Below are 14195 nucleotides of genomic sequence, written 5' to 3' on the forward strand. Positions count from 1 at the left end.
AAGAGTGACACTCTTGCTTGACAGTGGTATAAGAATCTATTCCGAAACTTCGCATCGTAATATGATAATGAATTTGTCATCCATAAATCACACATTTCCTTTTCAGTTTGATATCTGTGTAACTTCACTTTTTCCTATATATTGCATATTTGTGTAAGATTAAGCATTTAAAGCTTGTTTGTTATTGTGCACCCTTGTTACTGTGTGGATCTCAAAAGGGCGTGAATCCAAGGCCTCTTTAACCGCTCCTTTCATTGCCTTCGATTATCGTGCATAGCTGTGTGAAGCCTTTCAACATGGTATCTGAACCGTGAAAGCATAGTTTCACTTGCTCCAATCACTGTCCAGTGGAAGGCTGGGCATAAAAAAATTCCCCTGACCAATCGGGTGTCGTTCTTTGAGATATCCCCTCATTACAAGTCTGGTTTTAGCATAGGTCCCGGGTTCGGCAAGTCAAAATTACCGCTAACAGTGGCGCCGGACGCCGCTCTAAGAGGAATTATACCGTATACCTGATTTCGCTACAAAACCAGACAAGATGACAACAAGTAAGTGTTTTTTAATTTTAATTATTTATAAATATCAATTATTAATATGTATGTATGTCAACATCCATCGAGTATATGGAGTGAGTGAGTTAAATACTTATAAATATGGTTATTCTTCATTAAAAATAATTTGATTTTCGAAATCAATTTAATACTCGAAGATATTGCATAAAAATGCTTCTAAAATCTCATGTTTTGAGTTCTGACACACATTAATCGGTATCTTATACTCAGGAGAGAAAAAGTTGTATGTTTTATCTCAAACGGACCTGGTAATGTCAATAAACCACTCTTCTTTCTTTAGCTTCTGTGATAAATGATCTGGGAAGTGTTTTTCATGTAATAGCGTTCTCAAATTGCTTGAAGATATTCAGCCTTCGACACCCCCAACATTGTACCAAGGATGTGAAGGAAAGCTTATATGAATAGGCGTACCTGTCATACATAAACGTTATAGCTAGCTATAAAGGAATATTATATTCATGAAGTTCTCTTTAATGTTCAATACATTTTTACAATGCTTCAAAATTCGTTAGATATGATTGCTTATATGAAAAATGACATTTTTTTAACATTGTTGATGAAACACATGATCTATATACAGCATTGTAAGTTCTTAACTGTAGATTCACCTATGCACAGGTGTGATCATTAGAGTCATTGATATGCAAATATATAAACTTCTAAACGTTGACATTAAAGCAAGCGTGAGAGTCTCATGGCCGCTCCATATAATCCCTGGAATTAATCCGCTATTGTAATGTTAATCCCATGTTAATACCTAGCTTCGATTCATGTCAATACGCGCTAATTAGCCTTGTGAGAATCCTACCCTCTGGTCAAGTAAAGGCATGTAACGAAGCTAGACAACTGGGACCGGTCAGTACCTTGCAAGGCCAGTTTGGGACCAGAAAAAGTCCAATTGTTTGTCAGGCTCCAACTGCAAATAACTTGCCATTGTTGTTTTATTGTAGCCTTGGGTGTCTGGGTATTGGTCACTTGGGTGGGGTAAAGGGTCAAGGCAAGTGTCACGCGTGTAGGATCGAATGTATGTGTGGGTATGTATTATACTTGACCAGACACCGACCTCGAGAAGAATCGTGACCAGAAACAAATGAAGATCCTCGAAATGCAAGAACATAGGGTTATGGATTGTTCTTGTACGTGAAACCATCATGAGTTGTTAGCCGGGTTTATCTTTATATTTCACGCAAATGGAGCCTTTAGGATTCAGGATATTGGGCTTTAAGACATAAAACATGTTTTACATACAACTTAATTAATCTTCCTACATATTAAGGAGGGGGTTAATGTCGCATCTCTGAACTAAGATTTAGTTAAGAAACATGAACCTAATATATAACACAGCTACATTTCACTGACCACTACCTCAGGATGTCACTACAGATCCTGTCTGACGCTTATTGGGTTACCAGAAGGCAAAGAACGACCTGACAATGGCTGATAGTCTGGTTTACCATATATTTGATAGTCATTTAGAGTTTTCCAGAACGTTGCCGCATCAAAGTTTATGGATAACGACTTCATGTTTGAAACCTTTCGAGATTACTTCTTGCCTCTTCGTCAAGCAAAGATGAAGGTGCATGAAATTACAAGACGTTACAAAGAAAACGACGAAAGAGTAAGATTTTACAATGATCGGCCTAAAATCAAAGAAATAATGAACTATGGTTTGTAAATGTATTGTTTGTGTACTCCAAACAACATAATATGGCGTGGGACTCCTCTCACCAACCAACACTAAGGTTGGTGATAAATATACATCTTTGCCATTAGATTTGATTTCTTTCGAGCCGTTGACGTCTTGACATCTAACCAACCGCTCCTCTTGGTACATCTCAAAAAAAAATTTCGTGACCCCAACGAAAACATCCGATTCTTGTCACCCACACCCATATATGTAACATTTCCAAATATGACGTTGTATGCTAAATACCCTGTAACGACCTTGTGGTATTTGGGGAAAAGAGATTTACTTTCAAACAGCCATGTAAAGGACTCAAATTAAGCTTAGTTTTGGATTTAGCGTTTTCTTTAGGGTCCTATTGAGCGAAAGTCAACATTCCTGGCGTCTTGTGTTACAATGATTCCACTGGACCAAACCATTGGTCACAACCGCTCCTCTATTGATGTATGGCCATCACGGGTGAGGGAGGGGCGGAGGGTGGTGGGTTTGTCTGTGGGACAGTATCCACTGCATAAAGCAGAGGTCAGTCATGTAAAGACCGGTCATTGTAGCATGTGACCTTCTAGTCCTACTGTGAAACCATTCACTTTAACAAGTGACTAATAGCACTGGGTCATTTTAAATGAATAGTACACAATAGTAATCGGAGTGCTCTCATTGTGGTCTGTAAACCATGTAAAAACTAATATAACCGCGGCTATAGCCCTATAGTGGACGCCCAGCTACACGTAGCTTCCGATGAAGGGGGGTTGATAGAGCAGATTCAGCTATGTGAAACATTAGCCAAAGATTATACTATTGCTGCGTCAGCGCTATTTGCCCTCTACGCCCAATCGAATCAGATTCTTTGGACAATCGCGACTGGTCATTCACGTTGAGGTTTTATATCAAGATATACTAGATAATTTCTATATTCGTTATAGGGGACCATTCATAATTTATGGCTTGGGGGGTGATGATGATTTTTTAATGGTGAAGCATGTACAAAACAGTTAAAGAATTGATGTGTGTTAAGGATCTTCAAAGTTGAGTTTGGACTGAGCTGTCTTCTGACACTCGGGTACGATCGGTTTATTCCGTTTCTATGCTCAAGACAGGATTTGTGATATGACGTTATAAATCCATGTACTGAATGGTCCAGCAATATTAGCTTCATATAAACAGCATATTTGTGGGCTTGGCAAACCGAAATCAGAGTTCGCTTTTAGATTTGCGGCTTGGGGTTAACTAGTCACGTGATCCAGCGTGGATTCCTACACGTACTTGCCGAGATGATATAATGCGATTGAAAAAATCCGAATGAGTATTGGAGTGTTATAAATGTCGGTATCGATAGCTCACTCGAGGTAAACATATATTGAAGAAGGATATTCGCGCTGAAATGGTAAAAGCCATTAGGTGCATACTAATTGTTCGGAGATTAACTCTATAATCTCATAATAATTCTGGACAAGTGGATTAGCAATGAAACATTTCATAAGTCATGATGGTTTAACGTAAATTCTTCGTGACGAACTTTGTGCTAAAGCTGTAAAGTCACAACAACTTGAAGCTATGATTATCATTAACACAATGCCATTTAGAAAGTGGTCAAATGTGACCTATGTTATATTTGTGATTACACTTTCTTAGTAAAGTACAAATTCTAGAATTTTTGTTGGGTTGAGTCCCATCCGGGATTCGAACCCACACCCTCAGAGTCAGGCACCTAATCGCTGCCTTTAAGGTCACTTCAAAGCATCATACCATATTTTGAAACAGATCATAACGTAAAATATCAACCTAATCTTAACATTGTACGAGGAAATGATGCTCATACAAATAATAATTGTACGACCATGCGTTACTTTATTGTTCATCGTAGTAGATAAACACATCCGAGGTACATTTTAATGTCATGTATTGATACCAGCAAGGCGTTAATAATTCTCATTCTATGGAGACGTTATTACTACGATTTGTCGACGACGAATCTCTGCAGGATGATGTCGCCAAGGAATGCGTTATTGTCCCGCAAATAATTGTTTTGAAAAGTGTTCAACTTTTTACCGATTATGACAACTTGTTTCAACGATCAAATCTTTCTTCAACGATGTGAAATGGCATTGATCAGAAAAAAGGATAGGGTTCAGACTAGATCATTTAAGGGATGCGTGTGTTCATGGAACCTGTAAGGTTTCAGTACTATAAGCCCATACCACTGATGTGTTAGAGGTTGAGTATGGTTTTACGCCACCTTTAGCAATATTCCAGCAATATCACGGGTACATGAGAAATGGGCTTCGCTCATGTGGGGAATCGAACCCAGACCTTCGGTGTGAGGAGCGAACACCTTGACCACTAGACTACCCCTTCGCCCTGATGTCTTATGAGTTTGTGAACGTCGGACAAATGCTGTAGGGTTCGCGTTGTGGGATTCTTTGCCTATATAGTTCTAGTTTATATTCCAGTTCTACAGCTATTTATGTTTGGTTTGTTTAATTTTTCTAAAAAGAAGAATTGATGTATACCGTGATAAAACGAAAGCAGCACGAAGTCAAACACTACCTGAATAAAATCAATTTTCTGAAGTTCAAAAGACCCCGAAAGTTTTTGTGAAAAAATATACACAGGCATACAAAGTGGTAATTAAATTAAGATCTATCTTTTTTCTAAGGATCAAAGAACCAAATATTTTTTTTGATAGTTTGTATGTATAATTCCTTGAAATGCGGGTATCCAGTATGCCCAATTCATCTGAACAGATGTTGTCGTCTATTGATAATGCTGACGCGGTCTACTTAAGCCTGACAGTTGTCTTCACCCCTACCCCCTCCCTTCTCCCAGGCCTGGTCTGGGGTGCGACAAAGATCACCGAAGCATGCATTGTCTAGGAGATTGACCCAGGGTTGTTTCATAAACTGGTTAGGTGACATTTCTTCGTCAGACGCACTCCCACAACAAACGCTGGTCGATTGCGTCCTCTGGCCCACTTCCATTGATGGGGGTCAATTATGAACTTTGTCTTGTATGCAATTGTGAAAGGATTATGTTATCAGAAAACTTGTTCAAACCTGTACATAATACGAGTAATTTTGGTAATATTGCATAAGGTAGTATTTAATTCTTGGGGATCTATTGCCGCGGTATCCTTGAGTTATATAATCATCACGCTCAATGTGTTTTTGTCTTTGTGAATAAACGGTGACAAATTCATTAACTATATAGTCACATCGAACACAAAAAGTTAAGAGTCATCTTTATTCATGTTACTAGGGTTAATCTATCTTAACATGGCCATGAGTGAGTGAGTGTGTTAGTTAATTTTAGTTAAGTTTTGGTAGTTAAGTCTGGTAGTTAAGTTTTGTTATCAAAACAGGGGACACCAGAAATGGGCTTCACACATTGTACCCATGTATAGAATCGAACCCGGATCTTCGGCGTGACGGGCGAACGCTTTAACCACTAGGCTACCCCACTGCCCCCTTTGCCCCTGACAAACCAACTGTATAACATGAAATAATCGCACATAAATGTGCTTCATGCATTGTACCCATGTGGAGGGATTCGAACCTGGTTCTCCAGCGTAACTAGCGAACACTTAAACCTTACCACCCTCGTCATGATGAGTGAAGACCATGGTTACTATAAATTAGAGGAACGTGCCAAATCTCCGTATACGCAAAAAATTAACAACATGAAACATAACAGTTGATTTCAACAGATGTAAACTATAAACAAAACCGCACCTCTCATATAATTGTCAGTTGACATTTTATAACGTTTGCCGTGATGATACCTTCGAGTGAAAAAAATACGTCGACCTATCAAAGATAAATATTAATAGAAATAAGGGAAATGTGCTGCTTGTGGCAATGAAATGGCACATCCCTACAACACACACACACACACACACACTCTCTCTCCCTCCCTCCCCTCTCTCTTCTCCTCCCCTCCCTTTTCTTCACTCGCCATGATATAGCTATTATATATTTGTCGCCTTATGAGTTTCCAGTAGAGTAGAAGTCAAACACTGCCAGCACCTGACTGCCATTCACGACAGAAGCTTGTTGAACACGGCCTGTACAAGCAAACCAAACGTCTCCCAACAATACAGTCTATGTAGGCGTGTATTAGACAGTGTGTTATTGAGCGTGGCGTGAGAATACATTTGCTTACATCGAGAGTGTCGCTGAGTACATATAGACTCGTATAGTTCTATCAATGGAAGATCTCTGTATGATTGTGCCATTACGGGAATGTGTTAATACTGGGGTTTTCGACCAGTCAATAAATGTAAATAGCTGTCGCCCATGCAAGCTAGGGTAGGGGAAGGTCGGTCAACTTTGTGAGTCGAAGTTGAGTTGAATCTGTAACATAGATTAAGACTGGTCAGATTATTCTGAAGAAGTCAAATGGGCGTTCGGGTTTCACTTCTTTCCAACATAATCGGCTTTTACTTTTCACATTAACATAATCTCCGGGACACTATATAAACACATGAATAGAGATGACATTTAAGTTCTGTCAAATGTCACGCTGGAAAATATGTCGATAGTTTGATCCAAGAGTCAATAGCCCAGATATGTTTGTATCAAAACACATTATGCTTTTGTGTGGATGCCGAAGTTACTTGTAGGGCAGGACACCCTTCCATGAACACCTGGTGTCTTCATTGACAAGGTATTCCTTTTATCCCAATGGATTTCTTGGATGGAGGGACGGTGGGGTAGCCTGGTGGTTAAAGCGTTCGCTCGTCACGCCGAAGACCCGGGTTTGATTCCCCATATAGGTTACAATGTGTGAAGCCCATTTCTGATGTCCCCATCCGTGATATTGCTTGAATATTGCTATAAGCGGCGTAAAACTAAACTCACTCACTCGCCCTAGTGTCACCACATCACACCTTACACTCATGTATGTGATCACAGCCAGGTGCTCTGCACTACAACAGAGCATCTAACCATCCCACCACCAAATTTATATTCATGTAACACCTTGATCCGGCTTGAAAGTAATATCAGTATTATTGTGTACTTTTGTTTACATATCTTTGGATAACAAGTTTGAGATTGTATCTTTGATAACAATCAGTAAAACACCATTACCCTCCTCTGACTTGAAATATCAGTAACGGGGATCATGATCAAGGTAGTGTGCATTTCACGGTGATCCCTTTTTGTGGCCTTTGTAAATAACAATCTTATCATGGACCTCAAAGTATGGACCCAAAGGCAGATGGGGTGACAAAAATGCCTATATCTTATTATAATAATCATGTATATTGTCACCACAGCTCTACACACGCAGCACAGTGGCGGATCCAGGGTGTGTGTGTGTGTGTGTGTGTGTGTGTGTGTGTGTGTGTGTGTGTGTGTGTGTGTGTGTGTGTGTGTGTGTGTGTGTGTGTGTGTGTGTGTGTGTGTGTGTGTGAGAGGGGTTCGAACCACACAAACCCACCCCCACCCCCTGAAACACGACTAAAGACCACATTGAAGTTAATGTTTTGCAATGGCGGAGCCAAGGTGGGGTTCAGGGGCTTCGAACCCCCTGAACACCCCCCTTTGAAAGTTTCTGGATCCGCCTATGCACCACCTGAAGATGAGAATGAAAATAGAGATACATACAAATCTAACACCTTGATCCGGTTTGCAAACCGTATAAGCTTTTTTTTTTTAGCTTAGTCAGGGAACGACTGACATGTTGTGTGTGCCAAGGTCGGGCACTGGGTGTGCCGCTATTGCGCAACGCCTTGCTATAGATCATATTGTTATCACACACAGTGGGGGACTGGAGGCCAGTCACACCAAATAAATATATAACCTCAGTTGGATCACTTTCTTCATTGTACAAACACTAAACGTATTTACCAGCCATGAAAACATGCCTGAACTTGGCCATCCTTCGACATGTCTGCTGTTGGAAAACTACTTTAAGGCGACTCGACTAACCCCAGCATTGGGCGAATCGTGAAATTTATTAAATGGATTTTACATAGCAGGATTTTACTTACCACAAGATTACTCTGGTTAAAATCCCAACAGTCGTGCCACGATCTCTTAAAAAATACTTTGGCTAGTCGAGCAAACAAATTACATTGCATAACTTTGAAATTACATGCATGATAATAACATGAGCTGTGCTTAACTTTTACATAATTATAATATTTATTAGTTACTCGTGTGTGTGGCACTCGACAGCATTATGAAGAGCGGTGGGGTAGCCTAGTGGTTAAAGCGTCACGCAGAAAACCCGTGATCGATGCCCCACGTGGGTACAATGTGTGAAGCCAGTTTCTGGTGTCCCCCGACGTGATATAGCTGGAATATTGCAAAACGGCGTAAAACTAAACTCACTTACTGATAGCATTATGATTACAGTTAATTATGTTCAATCGAGATATGGGTATTGTTGTGCGTGAGAGAGAGAGAGAGAGAGAGAGAGAGAGAGAGAGAGAGAGAGAGAGAGAGAGAGAGAGAGAGAGAGAGAGAGAGAGAGTGTGTGTGTGTGTGTGTGTGAGGTCCTGTGAGAGAGAGAGAGAGAGGGAGGGGGGAGAGTGTCTACCTGTCCGATCGCGATATGCATGTGCGTGAGTGTTAGGGCTTGTGAGCGTGAGAGAGTTTACAACATAAAGACATAGATCAAGGTCAGGAGCTTCTTGTTGTGAACTCTTTTTCAAGTGCAGAATTACACATAACTCATCCATTCATCCATATGAACGACATACCAAGGTGTGCTCTCATGTTTTAAATAAAGCAATTGTCTGAGCCATTTTGTGAAAGATATTTCGCTTGACGTTCTCGGATCAGCTGGTATGATGAAAAGTAAAAGGTAGGACGATACAAATGGAGCATGGAGACACTCCTCAAATAACATTAAAACAGGTTTTCGTATATTTACATCAGTAATGAATGTAGAGTTAATCGGTGTCTATCTCGGAAGGTAACTTGCATAATGTGAAACGCATAAGTACGCAACCAGCAGATACCAACCAGGCATTGAGTGCAGTAAAGTCTTACTGGTTGAAAGGCTTTGAAACACAGCTTTGTCATTGACGAGGTCACGTATACATGTATTGTCCATGTGTTGGCTGAAATATACACCGTTTGCGTTTGGTGCAATAAAGAAATAGTCATGACTATGCTTGAGCAGAAAAAACCTTTTCGACAAATATTTTGCCGTTTCAATTTTCCGAATGCCCATTGGTGTAAACATATCTTGAAGGATAGTGGTAGATAATTGCTTTATTTAAAACATGAGAACACACCTTGGTATGTCCTTGATATGTCCTGGTTAATTTTGTCTAAAACTATAGCTTTAGGCTCAGTATATTAAACAAATACTTGAATCCGTCCACGATTATATAACCAAGACACAACGCTTCAAATTTTCTCAGGAAAATAATTAAATTTACTCAACAACCTTCTCATGGTTGATTTATATTTCTACAATGGCTTGTGAGACACACACAACTGTAACTCTCTAACTTATGACTACTTAGAGAATAGTTGTATTTCATGTAATTTATATATATTTATATATTTTAAATATATTATATTTATGCAATGGTCAGTATCGATGACGTCAAATCCTCCATTTTCATGTTGTATTATATGTTGCATGGGAGCGGTGTTAATATAAGCAGTAATGCTTGTTCACCAATCCCAATTCATCTTCATGAATAAAAATATGTTTAAATCAAACAAATACTTCAACGGTCCGTTTTTCTGTAAAGTGTCCTTGTGTGCCTCAACACAAATAAACCAAGTACATATATATTTATTCTAAACAGGTGAATATCAAACGATATAATAGACAATATAAGGATTCGAGACGCTTAGGTAAACATGTTTATGGAGTAAGGGAGAGCACTCATGTTTAACTCACGTTATTAATGGTCAGTACAAATCATTCTATAATATAACATATACTTTTCATATCTAGAGTATAAGGTACCATCAGTAATGATATATCAATTTAAATTACCGAAAGATTTCAGTCAAATTAAGTCAAACATTTAATCATATTTTCACCTGGTATCATCACTATTTGATAATGATTCATAAACACCTGCTCATCACTTCTTTGATTGGCATTCTAGAAGTTGGGTAGATGAAGAATGAGGACTATTTTTATGGATATACAACTTCTTTATTCTATATAGGCGACGTTTCGACATAGATTCTAATGTCGTTGTCAAGCAAGACAACTTCTTTATTCTATATAGACGACGTTTCGACATAGATTCTAATGTCGTTGTCAAGCAAGACATTGTCCCTTGCTCGACAACGACATTAGATTTTATGTCGAAACGTCGCCTATATAACATAAAGAAGTTCAATATCCATAAAAATAGTCCTCATTCTTCACTTGCTCATCATATAGACGGAACTGTAAACCGAGATTTCTGTTGAATGTGGAACAGATGCTGTTGTGTTATTTACAGTTTTACTTAAGATAGTGACACTTAACTACCAACAATATTAACGGTACACTCAGAGATCGTGAACCTGAATCCAGTGACAAATAATGACGTCATTTATTTTTGTTCTACGAATGTCATAATGTTAGCGAAAACAATAGTTCATGCGACCCAGCCATGGAATGAATTACGTCCAAGTTCTTTTGGACAGGTCAGTGACTACTTTTTTGGCAGATTGTTGTTTTAAGCAGGCTACACTGTTGTAATGCCATTGTTCACTTGTCGACGTCGGACAATGGGCGGTCTTGAACCAGGTAGCGATTGCCTGAAGCTAATTAACGCTTACCTGTGAAAGAACTAAAACTGCTACTGAAATAACAAACCCCACGCTGATTTCACGTAACTGGCATTGTAAGTGTTACTGAATATACTACAGAGACATAATCATAATAATCTTAAAACAATCTAGCAATTCTAAAAGCACAGAACGTGAATCGATTAACTGTTGTGGCGAAGTTAGAAATATGATTGCTAATTAGTATAAACTGACGCAGCGAAGAAATTACTATCCTAAAAATAACTTCAATTCCTTTATAAATTGTAGAATGTGTGTGAAGTTGCATAAAATATAGAAGGAAATGTACGTAATTTGAATGAGTGAATTTTCTAAACAAGGTGCATTTTACCATGGTGACGTATACACACGTGGCACGAAATGCACGTGCTAAACTGGTATATACAAGACACCACCTGTTAGGATCGCAGTTACCGATACCACATAGACTAACACCTCGTTTGTCAAAAGCAGAGAGAGGTTCATCCCCATGGAGCAACTTGGTGCCATGCGTCACAAGATTGTAATATCGTTCGGTTGTGCCCTTGTTACCATAACCAGGTCAACATGACAACGCTATACAACACGATTTTCCATACTTACATGAACATTTTTATTTTTCTATCGTCATGTGATACCAAAATTTGCGATCATCCTGAAAGAAAATCAAAACCAATATCACCAGTAAACTATCAGGACAGAGAACGATGTCCTCTTTGTGAATAGCAGCGTCCCACTAACGTCACCAGTGCTTGACGTCAACGATACGGCGACGTGTTGTGACGTGATTGAAATTGACGTGATTGAGGCGGACATACTAAAACAAAATGGCGCGCAACGAATGCGTTGATGCACAGATCTCCTTACATAAAATACATAAGGAATACAAAACCACCACATATAAAAATACAAATTCGAAAATAATATAAGCAGAAGTTTATAAACAAAACAAAAAACAAAAATTTGAAAAGGGATATTTACATTTCCAACCATACCCAGGTCCCAGAAGTCAGAGCAAACGAACATAACACGGGAGACGCGCTAAATAGTGTCTTCAAGCGCTTTAAGTAGGTGTATTTCCCTGTCTAACATTGGCAATAATTCCCATTGCGTATCCTTGAACATCACCGACAGGTGCAGCTACAGTTGGGCTGAAACAATTACCCCGATCTAATTGTTGATCGTGTCAACCGAACAAAAAGGATTAGTCCTACCGCAGGAGCCCTCAGGGGCTCGGCTCTGAAATCAACAAGTCTTCTGAACTCTTAAGCAAACACGGCCCCTGTGAAGTCTGGTAATTAATTACTCTCTTCCTTCTGTTGTTTTCATCTATAGAAATTGACATTGTTTTTACAACTATATATATAAAAGTGAGCCCGGGACCAAGCTTCAGTTTGAACTTGAACGCTTGCAAACAGTCATACCAGCAGAATCTGAGAGTAGCTATCAGAAATGAACGTGGTCGCGCAGTGAACATTTGGATTACCACAGCAGGAACTGTGTAACCTTTCTTTGGATATATTTTTACCCAATAGTGCTAAAATCTGGTTGCCATGTTTTCAGGTGAGCGTTTTTAAAAATATTTGCTATAAATTCTCTACAACGATGTCTCCAGTTTTCCCATGGAATGATTTTTTTTAATGTTTCACGTAAAAAATACACGTAACATTAGAGGAGAATATTCTGAGACTAAGTTTAACAAAATATTTTCAATGAACCAAATAGATGTTATTAGTGACTTGATCAATGAAGGTGTAAATGAACTCAGTAGGGTAGGGGAGGTAACCGTATATTACGTGTACTACTGGTCTACAAGAGCATGATGCAACATCCATTTTTGATAGAATTTAATGTTTTCACTGTTAGAGAAATGACTTGTTTTTTCAATCTTGTATCTATCACTCAACAGTCTCTTAAAACAAGTAATATTTGGAGTGGAAGAAGCAAGGATGCTTTTATAAACATGGAACTTTGCCAGTAATAAAATGAGATAAAACACTTCATCAGAGATAAAGTTATCTTTGTAACCAAAAATAACAAGCTCTGAAGTAAAACATTATATCACAGTATATAACATCGAAGTGTCATTTCATCTATCACGTGCTAGTCATTTTCCCTTATATACTTCATGTTATTTGCTACCTGTTCTGTCAGTGTGAATGTGTGAGTGAATGCAATGTGCTTGTCTAATGTCTTTAAAAACATTTAAAAATAACAGAAGACTGTTGCTTCACTCTCTTTCCCCTTCAATGATAGGGCTTCTGCTTCCCCTGGCTGAAGCCCCGATTTGTAACAGGGGTTTCTGAAATAAAAAGATAATAAAAAAACACAAACAAAAACCCCGCATATTACGTAAATCTTAGTGGGACATATTAGTGAACTCTTGAGTACTTTGTTTTATTCTATATGTGTGTGTGTGTGTGTGTTCATGTAACTTTCTCAATAACTTTATTCGTTCTATTATATTTGTAATAGTTCTTAGAGAACTCAGGGATACACAGATAACTGTAAAGTTATTTCACGCAAGTCTAATGATCTCTGACACTTGATCTTAGGTACAAGTGTTTTAAGATTGTCTCACCATTGAGAGGGAGCCACTGCAGCGGTTCGTACTGCATGCACCTCGCCAGCGATTTTTGTTGTTGTCATCGTTACTGTTCATATTTTAATTTTGATTAACAATATGACTTTCTGGTCTTTCTACTTTTTGTTATATTGTGCAATGATGTTGTAACAGGTGTACAAGGGGAATTAGTTTAAACCATTATTGTTCTATTGTTCATTTTGTATTTAACATGCGTGTGTTGATTAAACGTTTTGGGGAAATTAATTTTTTATATTATATGCATTAAATTTTTGGCCATTTTAATTAAGTGTTCCCGTCATGTTAATGCCTCGCGTGAAAAGTTTCTTGTCCATTCGGGTTGTAGGTGCCGATGTGACGTAAAGCCCAACTCAACTCAACTCAACTGTATCAATCAATTATCATGTTCATTTGTAGGAAGACAATGAGGTTCCAAACAATGTCTATTTTAACGGTTCTGTGTTGCAGGAAACAACCTCCTTCTGACCGCCGTGATGGTGAACATTCTCGTGGTGCTGGTCACCTCGACCCAGTCACTGGTCAGACATGGTAAGTGTAGAACATCCAAATATCTCTGTAACGTTGCAGAGTTCCTGAAAACACCAATAATGACCGCCTTA

This window comes from Haliotis rubra, unplaced genomic scaffold, assembly GCF_003918875.1.
Source record: "Haliotis rubra isolate DU_JTF1 unplaced genomic scaffold, ASM391887v1 Scf113, whole genome shotgun sequence".
Taxonomy (NCBI): domain Eukaryota; kingdom Metazoa; phylum Mollusca; class Gastropoda; order Lepetellida; family Haliotidae; genus Haliotis; species Haliotis rubra.